Source organism: Bos mutus, chromosome 9, assembly GCF_027580195.1.
Source record: "Bos mutus isolate GX-2022 chromosome 9, NWIPB_WYAK_1.1, whole genome shotgun sequence".
Classification (NCBI taxonomy): Eukaryota; Metazoa; Chordata; class Mammalia; order Artiodactyla; family Bovidae; genus Bos; species Bos mutus.
The window spans coordinates 26,028,256-26,040,865 of record NC_091625.1 but is presented as its reverse complement, the minus strand read 5'-3'; the positions used below and the strand labels follow the sequence as shown (position 1 = coordinate 26,040,865).

Below are 12,610 nucleotides of genomic sequence, written 5' to 3'. Positions count from 1 at the left end.
AGCTCCGCCCCCTGAAGCTCCTCCCCCGAAGCTTTGTCCCTGAAGCTCCTCCCTCCCTCTTCTTCTCCTCTGCGTCCCTTTACGTTTCTGTCTCGGTTTCCTCAACCCTTCTATCCAGACTTCCGCCCTTCTGGCCCCGGTGGCAGCCGGTGAGCATTGCACCACCCACGTCAGAGACTCTGTACTTGGAGCATCTAGGTATGCGTTAGTTATTTGCTAAACTCTGCTCAACTGCACTCCATCAAACTTTTGAAGGGCTTGCAGTTCCCTGGGGACGGGCAGAGAGAGTGGCGTGGAGGAGGGAGGGTTATGTCATAATGCACCAAAATCTTGCCTCTGGACTGCAGGAAGAGAGAAACTCTACCTCCAAGCTAGCAATCTGTAAACATTTTTAACGGGGGCACAAGGAAAGTGAGTTGGAAGGGGACATTAATTAGGAGTGACAGGAGTACTGGAAGGATTGGATGCTAGCCATAACTAGAGGACTTGGAGGTGAGGATAAATGGCTAGGGAGTGAGAACAATCCCATGATGAAATCACAACCTCCCTGACACCGCAAGTGATAAAGAATCCCCTACCCCGAAAAGTTGTTCAGGGCCTGTCTCAAGCGTCTGTCTTAATTCTATCAACAACCAAGGGTGCCAGGTTTTAAAGGCACTCGAGAATCCCAGGGAGCCTGGTGGGCGGCCGTCTATGGGGTCGCACAGAGTCGGACACGACTGAAGCTACTTAGCAGCAGCAGCAGTGTTAGTCACTCAGTCGTATCCCACTCTTTGTGACCCCATGGACTGTAGCCCCCCAGGTTCCTGTGTCCATGGAATTCTCCAGGCAAGAATACTGAAGTGGGTGGCCATTCCCTTCTCCAGGGGATCTTCCCGACCCAGGGATCAAACTCAGGTCTTCTGCTTTGCAGGCAGATCCTTTACCATCTGAGCCATTAGTGATGTGCCTACTGAAGGACTCCATGAGAGCGGGTAGCATAGAAAACAGACTCTATAAGGAGGAAGGAAGTAGAGAGACCAGTTAGGAATCTATTGAAGTAATTCTTTGGGGAGATGATTTTGGCTTCATCCAGGATTCTAGTAGTGGAGATGGTAAGATGTGGAATTTGGGGTATAATTTAAAGGTATGACTAACAGGGTTTGTGACAGATTGGACATGGGGGTTGAGAGAAAGAGGAATCAAGGGTGACTTCACAAATTTTACCTGACCAACCAAAAGGATGGAGTTGCTATATACTGAGCTGGAGAAAACTGTAAGAGTAGGTTGTGGGAAGGGTAGGAATCAGCAGTTTAGTTTAGGACATGTTGAGATACCTATCAGAGATCTTAGTAGAGATGTAAATCTAAAGGTCAGGAGAAAGGTAACAATTTTGTGTCAGCAACATAGGACGGTTCGAAAAACCAAGAAACTGGATGAGACTATGTGGTGGAGAAGTGTGGATGAAGAAGAAAGGATGTCTGAAGCCTCAGGTCTCAGGCAAACCAACATTTAGAGTTTGAGAGGCCAGGATGAAGTAGCCAGTGAAATAGAAGACTAAGAGATAGTTGTGTCCTGAAGGCCAAATGAAGAAAATATTTCAAGAAGGAAAGAATGTGATCAATGAAGTCAGCGTTATATCTTATCAGTCAGTCAGTTCAGTTTCTCAGTCGAGACTGCAGCACACCAGGCCTCCCTGTCCATCACCAACTCCTGGAGTTTACTCAAACTCACATCCATTGAGTCAGTGATGCCATCCAACCATCTCATCTGTTGTCCCCTTTTCCTCCTGCCCCAATCCCTCCCAGCATCAGGGTCTTTTCAAATGAGTCAGCTCTTCACATCAGGTGGCCAAAGTGTTGGAGTTTCAGTTTCAACATCAGTCCTTCCAATGAACATTCAGGACTGATTTCCTTTAGGATTGACTGATTGGATCTCCTTGCAGTCCAAGGGACTCTCAAGAGTCTTCTCCAATACCACAGTTCAAAAGCATCAATTCTTCGGCGCTCAGCCTTCTTCACAGTCCAACTCTCACATCCATACATGACCACAGGAAAAACCATAGCCTTGACTAGACAAACCTTTGTTGGCAAAATAATGTCTCTGCTTTTTAATATGCTGTCTAGGTTGGTCATAACTTTCCTTCCAAGGAGTAAGTGTCTTTTTATTTCTTGGCTGCAGTCACCATCTGCAGTGATTTGGGAGCCAAAAAAAGAAAAAAAGTCTGCCACTGTTTCCAATGTTTATCCATTTATTTGCCATGAAGTGATGGGACCAGATGCCATGATCTTAGTTTTCTGAATGTTGAGCTTTAAGCCAACTTTTTCACTCTCCTCTTTCACTTTCATCAAGAGGCTCTTTAGTTCTCCTTCACTTTCTGCCATAAGGGTGGTATCATCTGCATATCTGAGGTTACTGATATTTCTCCTGGCAATCTTGATTCCAGCTTGTGCTTCTTCCAGCCCAGCTTTTCTCATGATGTACTCTGTATATAAGTTAAATAAGCAGGGTGATAATATACAGCCTTGAGGTACTCCTTTTCCTATTTGGAACCAGTCTGTTGTTCCATGTCCAGTTCTAACTGTTGCTTCCTGCCCTGCATACAGATTTCTTAAGAGGCAGGTCAGGTGGTCTGGTATTCCCATCTCTTTCAGAATTTTCCACAGTTTATTGTGATCCACACAGTCAAAGGCTTTGGCATAGTCAATAAAGCAGAAATAGATGTTTTTCTGGAACTCTCTTCCTTTTTCAATGATCCAGTGGATGTTGGCAATTTGATCTCTGGTTCCTCTGCCTTTTCTAAAACCAGCTTGAACATCTGGAAGTTCACGGTTCACGTATTATTGAAGCCTGGCTTGGAGAATTTTGAGCATTACATTGCTAGCGTGTGAGATGAGTACAATCGTGTGGTAGTTTGAGCATTCTTTGGCATTCCCTTTCTTAGGAATTGGAATGAAAACGGACCTTTTCCAGTCCTGTGGCCACTGCTGAGTTTTCCAAATTTGCTGGCATATTGAGTGCAACACTTTCACAGCATCATCTTTTCAGATTTGAAATAGCTCAACTGAAATTCCATCACCTCCACTAGCTTTGTTTGTAATGATGCTTCCTAAGGCCCACTTGACTTCACATTCCAGGATGTCTGGCTCTAGGTGAGTGATCACACCATCATGATTATCTGGGTCTTGAAGATCTTTTTTGTACAGTTCTTCAGTGTATTCTTGCCACCTCTTCTTAATATCTTCTGCTTCTGTTAGGTCCATACCATTTCTGTCCTTTATTGAGTCCATCTTTGCATGAAATATTACCTTGGTATCTCTAATTTTCTTGAAGAGATCTCTAGACTTTCCCATTCTATTGTTTTCCTCTATTTCTTTGGACTGATCACTGAGGAAGGCTTTCTTATCTCTCCTTGCTATTCTTTGGAACTCTGCATTCAAATGGATATATCTTTCCTTTTCTCCTTTGCCTCTGGCTTCTCTTCTTCTCACAGCTATTGTAAGCCCTCCTCAGACAGCCATTTTGGTTTTTTGCATTTCTTTTTCTTGGGGATGGTCTTGATCCCTGTCTCCTGTACAATGTCATGAACCTCCATCAGTAGTTCATCAGGTACTCTGTCTATCAGATAAGGACTGAGATTTGACTACTAGATTTAGCAAATTCATTGTCACTGCTGACCTTGATAAGAGCAGATTTAGTTGATTGGGGTAAGCAGGACCCTACCTGAAGATGGTTCCAGAGAGAACAAGAGTAAATATTGCACCTCTTTTAAAATGAGTGGGGCTACTAGAGGACATTTCTTTCTTTTCTTTTTTTCAGAAGATTGGGGTATTATATTAGTATCTTATTTACTGATGGAGGTGACCTAGTAGAGAGGGGAAAATTGATGATTTAAGAGACAAAGGAGAAAAATGCTGGAATGATGGCCTCGAGTAGATAGAAGAACATACAGTCTAGGGTACAAGACAAAAGATTGGTCTCAGGAGTATTCATCCATAATACAGAAGGAAAGGAGAATAAATGGTGACTAATTAATGGCAGTTGTGGTCATGAGAGATTTCAGAGTTGCCTTCTGATTGTTTCTATTTTGTCACTGAAATAGGAAGTGAAGTCTTGACTAGGTTATGTTGTAGTAACTTGCAAACTCTGTATCTGAGGAGTTTGACATGACAAAGGTCTGTTTCTCTCTCAGGCTAAATCTCTATTGCTGGTCAAGTAGGGGATGTTGCTCTAACCTCAGCCGGGGAGCTGGGTGACTCGCTGTTCTTCTGTATTACTGAAATTGAAACAGGGAAGAGTGGCATCCTGCCCCTTACAGCCTGTCCCTGGAAATGACATCTGACCCTTATTCTATATATCATTGGCCAAAATAAGGAACACCACCGTGGTAGCTTCAAAGGAAGAGACCTGTGAAATGCAATCTTACCATCCCAGGAAGAGAGGAGACCAGGAAATCTGTGAACGGAAGAGGAGACATTGGAGGGTTATGGAAAGAGAAGATGACATAAAGTAGTTGTTTTGGAGAGTAGGATAGCAACAGAATTAAATACCACTGAGCACCGAATGAATGCCAAGGACAGTGGAGCTTGTTTAACACATGGTTTAGGATGGTGCTGCTGCTGCTAAGTCGCTTCATTCGTGTCCGACTCTTCGCAACCCCATGGGCTGCAGCCCTCCAGGCTCCTCTGTCCATGGGATTTTCCAGGCGAGAGTACTGGAGTGGGGTGCCATGATGGTGGGCCAAGAGCTATTCTTTAGGAGCACATGTGCTCAGTCGCTCAGTCCTGTCCATCCCTTTGCGACCCATATTCCATACCCCACCAGGCTCCCCTGTCCATGGAACTCTCCAGGGGATCTTCCTGACCCAGGGATCGAACCTGCACCTCCTGTGTCTCCTGCATTGGCAGGGGAATTCTTTACACTGGGCCACCTGGGAAGCAGTTCTTAGGTAGGTGGTGCTAAATAAGGAAAGAATCAGACCTTAAAGAGGTCTATGACCAGAATGGGGCAAAAAGCACTGCTATTGAGAAAGCTGCCTCGATGTAGGGGCAGGAAGGCCGTGGGGTCTCCAGGAAGCTCTGGTCTTGGTGTTCTAATTTAAAAAGTTGTCACTGATTAAGTCTCTGCTAAGTGAGATATATTGTTATTCATCTCACCTCATTTTAATTCACCCAGTGTTTCTCCATGATGACATTTCCACGTTTCTGATGAGAAAACTGAGGGGCACAGAAGCTGAAGAGCTGGCCTAAGTTTTTACAACCAATGAACAATGCTTCCAGAATTGAAGCTCTGGCCTGTCTTCCTCCAAATCTTTCTTTATTGACACCTTGCTGCTTCCCAACCCTCTGGCTTTTAGTACCACATCTTGTGGAAATTAAGATCCTGTGTATAAAATAGATTTGGAGACTTCCCTGGTGGCTCAGACAGTAAAGAGTCTGTCTACAATGTGGGAGACCCAGGTTCAGTCCTTTGGTTGGGAAGATCCCCTGGAGAAGGAAATGGCAATCCACTCCAGGACTCTTGCCTGGAAAATCCCATGGCCAGAGGAGCCTGGTAGGCTGCAGTCCATGGGGTCGCAAAGAGTCGGACACGACTGAGGGACTTCACTTTCACTATTTGTGTAAAGCACTGGGCAAGTGAACAGATAGCAATGGATTGATCCAAGAAAATTTGCCCAGAAAATGTTTATAAAAATGTCTTAGGAACAGATGAAAGAAAAGAGACTAAAACCTATGTTCTTTTTAAAAATTTTTTCCTTTGGATACCCAAGAAAGAAATAATGCTTCTGCCTGCCCTGTCTTCATTGATAAAAAGGTTTAATAGTTGGTCTTTATCAGTGACTCTCAATCTCCGGGTGACTTTGCCCCAAAGGAACATTTGGCAATGTTTGGAGACATTGTCCAAATCAGACAATATCTGGTTGTCACAGAACAGGGTGGAGGGTGTGCGTCTAGGAAGCAGAGGTCAGGGCTGCTACTAAAACTGCAAAGCCTGTGACAACCGCCCACAACAAAGAATTATTCAGCCAGATGTCTCTTATGCTGCAGTTAAGAAGCTGCAGTGTATAGCTCCAAAATGAAAATGCTTACAATTAAACTCATATTGTCGATGAATTGTAATTGGCAGAAAATGGAAGTATATTTACGTTAACTTGAGTGAGAAAATAAAGTAAACAAATAATTTTCACGTGTAATCCCTTTTTAAAGTAGGGTAGACAGGCTCTGGAGCTTGGCCACAGAGGTCCTGGAAAGGTGAGGGGAATCAGGAAGGCTTTGATCATTTATGTAACTAGGTTGGGCTTCTCAGGTGGCTCAGTGGGTGAAGAATCTGCCTGCAACGCAGGAGACACGAATTCTGTCCCCGGGTCAGAAAGATCCCTTGCAGGAGGGCATGACGACCCACTCCGGGATTCTTGCCTGGAGAATCCCATGGATAGAGGAGCCTAGCACACTGTGGTCCATAGGGTTGCAAAGAGTCGGACACAAGTGAGGCAACTGAGCTCACACACACACACATAAGTAGGTTAAGCAGAGCAGTTCAGCTCACAGAAGTGAAACGTAGGAGAGTAAGTCTGTGGAGTGGATGAGTATTCCAATGGGAGTATTTGCTCAAGGGAAAGAGCCTGGGCTTTGTTCCCTTTTGCCGCTTGCTTGCCTGTGGTGCAGGACTGCAGTGCAACAAAATAAGTTAGGAGTGGGCAGCAGTCTTCCATAAAACCAGCCATCAGGGGCAGAGGTGGAGGGATGCTCTCTGCTCAGATGAGCAGCTGCAGAGTGCACCCTGTCTGTTGGCTGAGGGTAATGGCCGAGACGTTGCCCAGAAAGATGTATCTTCTTAAGCTGAGCAAGAACAGTTTGGCTCCACGCTAACTGTCATGAGTAGGTGTGTTAGAATCACCCCTGGACACATCTAGATTACAGAGTGGGGGTTCTGCATGTATAAAGATGGTACTACAGTATTGTTTTGGTTTATGTTTTACATTATTATCTGAGTATTAATCAATAATCTCTTACATGAGTTTTCTGGCACGCTGCCAGACTTTCTCCATAGATAACCATCTACAGTGACTAAAGAGTTTCATAACTGCACAAGAGTCTTCAGCTACTGTATCACTCCATCCTTATCACATGGAACGGATTGGAACTTTTATCTGTCTTAATTGACTGAGACTACAGCCTGCCCCTGTTCATCAGCAGGTATCATGAGGAATAGGGTGGCACTCCAGGTGAATTTCACGGAGGACCTTGACGCCAGCCCCTGTTTTGGGAGCTGCTACATGGTGACCTAGGGCTCCCCAGATGGTTCGGTGGTAAAGAATCTGCCTGCAAAGGCTGGAGATACAGGGAGATGTGGGTTTGATCCCTGGGTTGGGAAGATCCCCTGGAGGAGGGCATGGCAACGCACTCCAGTATTCTCACCTGGAGAATCCCATGGACAGAAGAGCCTGGTGGGCTGCAGTTCGTGGGGTCCCAAAGAGTTAGACACGACTAAGCAACTGAGCACACTTGCATGTGCTCACATTCAGAGACCCATCAGGTATCGTAGACCAGGTGCTGGAGTTCTTCTCCAAACACAGACAAAAAAAGAGAAAAAAAGAAAGAAACTGTCACGCATACTCAGCAGTAGCATTTCCATGTTAAATAAAAATAATTACTCCTATAAAATAGCAGCCAAGTTAAGTAATATATAGAATAAACCAAAAGAGAGCCAGAAAACAATTCTGATAATATGACGCTTCTAACAGTCTTTCTTTTTTTTCACTCCCAATTAAAACAAATGCTGTTGTTCTAGCACATTCCTCACTATTAAAGAGTAAACCTGTATGTTTTGTAACAACACCTCAGGTATCCCAGAGGCCAAAATTCCAGTAATCTTATACATCTGGAGTGACATGGAACCCAGAGGGTTAAAGGGGCATGTGATTTTTAAAGTGTGTCTAACAGAAAAAAAAAAAAAAACAGCCCCAGAGCATCCAACATTCATTAAAGCCATTAGACCAAAACCTGTTGGATTGGGCCCAAGATGGCACTGGCACTTAATGGTTTCTTGGTTTGATGTTCAGGAAGAATAGAGATCCTTCAGTGCATTTTCAGAGTCATAAAAGGCAAACCAAACCACATCAGCCTTCAAGACAGGATGTATAGAGGAAGTCTGACGGAAGAGGGGGGAGAACAAGAATGAGAATGGCAAACAGCAAAGGCAGTGAGTGGTGAATATTACAAGTGGTGGAAACAGACATTGGCTCTAGGAAAACAATTAGAAATAAGGACAGATACTAAAACTGCAGGGCTTAGCCTCACTAAAAGCTCAGGACAGTCAGGCAGTCTTGCAGGAGGAGTGGGGGCTTGTGAGAGGGTAAGAGTGGTGGAGTATCTGCCTGCAGTGCAGGAGCCCCAGGAGATGTGGATCCAGTCCCTGCATTGGGAAGATCCCCTGGAGGAGGGCATGGCAACCCACTGCAGTATTCTCGCCTGGAGAATCTCATGGACAGAGGCGCCTGGCAGGCTACGGTCCATAGGGTCGCAAAGAGTTGTCCATGACTGAAGCACCTTAGCATGCATGCATCAGGCAGTGAGTACAAGAAGTATTTAGATAGAAATGATAATGCCTTTCTTTTTAAAAAATTATTTTTATTTATTCATTTTAAATTTTTGGTGCACTGGGTCTTTGTTGCTGAGTGCCTAAGAGTTGGTGCTTTTGAACTGTGGTTTGGAGAAGACTCTTGAGAGTCCCTTGGACTGCAAGGAGATCAACCCAGTTAATCCTAAAAGAAATCAGTCCTGAATAGTCATTGGAAGGACCGATGCTGAAGCTGAAGCTCCAGTACTTTGGCCACCTGATGTGATCAGCTGACTCACTGGAAAAGACCCTGATGCTGGGAAAGATTGAAGGCAGGAGAAGGGGGCGACAGAGGACGAGATGGTTGGATGGCATCACTGACTCAATGGACATGAGTTTAACAAACTCTGGGAGTTGATGGACAGGGAGGCCTGGCGTGCTGCAGTCCTTGGGGTCGCAAGGAATCAGACATGACTGAGCACTGAGCGACTGAACTGAACTGTCTTTGTTACTGCACAGGCTTTTCTGTAGTTGCGGAGAGCAGGGACTACTCTAGTTCCAGTTACAGTGGGCTTCTCATTGCAGTGGCTTTTTTTGTTGTGGAGCGTGGGCTCAGCAGTTATTGGCACACAGGCTTAGTTGCCCTGAGACATGTGGGAATCTTTCCAGATCAAAGATCAAACCTGTGTCCCTTGAATTGACAGGCAGATTCTTAACCACTGGATCAGCAGGGAAGTCCTGATAATACCTTTCTTTAAAGAATATCTTATTGGTGCCAGACTCTGCACTAAGAGTTCTACTGTATTATTCAAATTTGTACCGTCCTTCAGAGTGTTATTTGTTTTCTGCAGGTGAGAAAACAGACTCAGAAAGATAAAAAAAAAATTTGCCCGAGATGGTACACGTGTTAAATTGCTGTGTCAGAATTGAAACGTGGTAGCACCAATGGTCATGTATTTTCTAGTATCCACACCACCTCCTAGGACTTTCTAGAATGGCATTGTGGGAATCCTGGCAGTCATCAAGTTCTCCTGTGTGAGGAAATCATTTCACAAAGAGAGACGCTGTGTCAGAATATGCCATTACTTGGTAAATGTTGAATGAATTTCAAGTGGCTGTATTACCAAGGAATTATATGTCAGAGCTTGGAAGGTGATACAGAGCAGAAATGCTGTTATAGGCAAAGTGCATCTCAAACTTTCTCTAGGAATAAATCAGGTTCTGTGTGTGTTTTTGGTTCAACTTAATTGAAATGGTAATTTTTTATCTTACCCTTATAAGTTTCCTTTCTGACCTCAGAAGGTGGGAAGTGTTGTTGTTCTATCACTAAGTCCGGTCCGACTCTTTGCAACCCCATGGACTGCAGCATGCCAGGCTTCCCTGTCCCTCACTGTCTCCCAGAGTTTGCCCAAGTTCATATCCATTGAATTGGTGATGTCATCCAACCTTCTCATCCTCCGTTGCTCTCTTCTCCTTTTGTGAGTGTGCTAAGTTGCTTCAGTTGTATCCGACTCTTTGTGACCCTGTGGACTGTAGCCGGCCAGGCTCTTCTGTCCATGGGATTCTCCAGGCAAGAGTACTGGAGTGGGTTGCCATGCTCTTCTCCAGGGGATCTTCCTAACCAGGAATCAAACCTGTGGCTCCTGCATTGCAGGCAGATTCTTTACCACTGAGCCACCAGGGAAGCCCCATTGAGATGTTTACGGAAGAGCACAAGTCAGGAGGGCAAAAATGTTAACTTAATGAACAAACTTCAGTCTGTTTGGGAGATGTTTTCCAGTATCTACCAGAAGAGATGCCATTGGTCCAAAAGTCTTGGAATTTTCATAAAACAAGGGCATTCAGGACTGGGACACACGTGTTCCCCTCTTCTCCCATGCACAGGTGAAGCTGGGTGGCAGAGAGTTGGGAAGGAGATGTCAAGCTGCCTGGATGGTCCTTTCTGTCTCTGAGGCTGGAGCCTGTCTTGGGTCAGAGCCACGGCAGCAGCATCTGTTCCACTCTAACTTTCTGTTTCCTCCTATTCTCTCTTGATCTGCGCTTTTAAACTGCCTTTTAAAAAAGGAGCAGCAATGGGTGTGTATGTGCCTTCAGCTGTTTTTAATTCTCTCCCAGGCTGCCTCTCTGCAAATAAATGACACGTTGTAGAAGGTGTTTTACAGCCTGACTTGTTAATCGATCCAGACTGTTCTGTAACAAAACCTTACACAGCAATCAAGGTTAAAAGACCAAATCACAAAAAATGTGCATTCGATAAACATAGTGTCATTTATATAAGAAGAAACCTTCTTTAAGAGGGATTGCGTGCATGCTCAACCGTGTCCCGACTCTTTGTGACCCTATGGACTGTAGCCCGCCAGGCTCCTCTGTCCGTGAGGATTTTCCAGACAAGAATCCTAGAGTGGGTTGTCATTTTCTTTACCAAGGGGTCTTCTCGACCCAGGGATTGAAGCTGAATCTGCCTGCAATTGGCAGGCAGATTCTTTGCCACTGAGCTACCCAGGAAGCCCTCTTCTTCCTAAAGTTCTAATTCTAAAATTCTAAAATTTTCTTACAGTTGAAGGGTATGTTGCTTTATTCTTGAGCTACTGGAATTTTCATTTGTTGGTGGAATTAGTTTGTCTTCATAGATTCTACAATGAACAAGTGAATAAATAATACAAAGTTAATCGAATCTGCTTATTTTCTCTTTCCCAGGGATTCAGGACTGAATGTCTATACAGCGCTGTATAACCCCTCACTGAACATCATTGTATTTAATTATTTTCAGTAACTGCAAGATGCCCTATCATGATAGATAAAACATTTTTCTTAAGCATTCATAATTTTCTGAACTTCATTTGAGAAACTTACAAAAAGTATTTTTTCCCTTCTTTGCAGAGGGGGAAATGATGACCAAGGTCACAGTTTATCCTGCCAATGTCAAGAAGAATCTCATTATCCTTGTTACTTTGTGATTAATTAATATGTTGGTTAATTGCTGACTTGTTGCCAATGAGTTAATTGATAAGCACAGAGGATCTAGCTATTAACGTAGAAGTAACAAGCACAGAAAGTGAAGAGGAACTCAAAAGCCTCTTGATGAAAGTGAAAGTGGAGAGTGAAAAAGTTGGCTTAAAGCTCAACATTCAGAAAAACGAAGATCATGGCATCCGGACCCACCACTTCATGGGAAATAGATGGGGAAACAGTGGAAACAGTGTCAGACTTTATTTTTCTGGGCTCCAAAATCACTGCAGATGGTGACTGCAGCCATGAAATTAAAAGACGCTTACTCCTTGGAAGGAAAGTTATGACCAACCTAGACAGCATATTCAAAAGCAGAGACATTACTTTGCCAACAAAGGTTTGTCTAGTCAAGGCTATGGTTTTTCCTGTGGTCATATATGGATGTGAGAGTTGGACTGTGAAGAAGGCTGAGCGCCAAAGAATTGATGCTTTTGAACTGTGGTGTTGGAGAAGACTCTTGAGAGTCCCTTGGACTGCAAGGAGATCCAACCAGTCCATTCTGAAGGAGATCAGCCCTGGGATTTCTTTGGAAGGAATGATGCTAAAGCTGAGACTTCAGTACTTTGGCCACCTCATGCGAAGAGTTGACTCATTGGAAAAGACTCTGATGCTGGTAGGGATTGGGGGCAAGAGGAGAAGGGGACGACAGAGGATGAGATGGCTGGATGGCATCACTGACTCGATGGACGTGAGTCTGAGTGAAGTCCTGGAGTTGGTGATGGACAGGGAGGCCTGGCGTGCTGCGATTCATGGGGTCACAAAGAGTTGGACACGACTGAGCGACTGATCTGATCTGATCTGAACAAGCACACAGGAAAGTGCTACTGAGCAGATCCATGAGCGCTGTCCACAGCCCCATTCGGGATGGGTGCACAGGTGGTACAAGAGGTGCACACCCATCTTCTGAATAGAGACAAAAGGGATAAACTGGAGGCTCCTTTGGCAATTATTTCCCCACCGCTTACTGAGTCGCTGCATGTAATATTAGGAGACCGCCACTAAGTGGCGCTATCTCACCAGTGTTCTCTCTCATCACCGTGCTGAAGCCTGCTGGGCTGCACTC

The 12,610-nt window shown here is 44.6% G+C and overlaps 1 long non-coding RNA gene across 1 annotated transcript; it reads left to right on the top strand.

Moving 5' to 3' along the window:
- The first annotated feature begins 83 nt into the window (after positions 1–83).
- On the top strand, positions 84–11,831 carry LOC138989202 (uncharacterized). Its single transcript, XR_011465455.1, has 3 exons — positions 84–198; positions 7,017–7,204; positions 11,419–11,831. It is a non-coding gene; the product is annotated as an uncharacterized lncRNA (long non-coding RNA).
- The last annotated feature ends 779 nt before the right edge of the window (positions 11,832–12,610 follow it).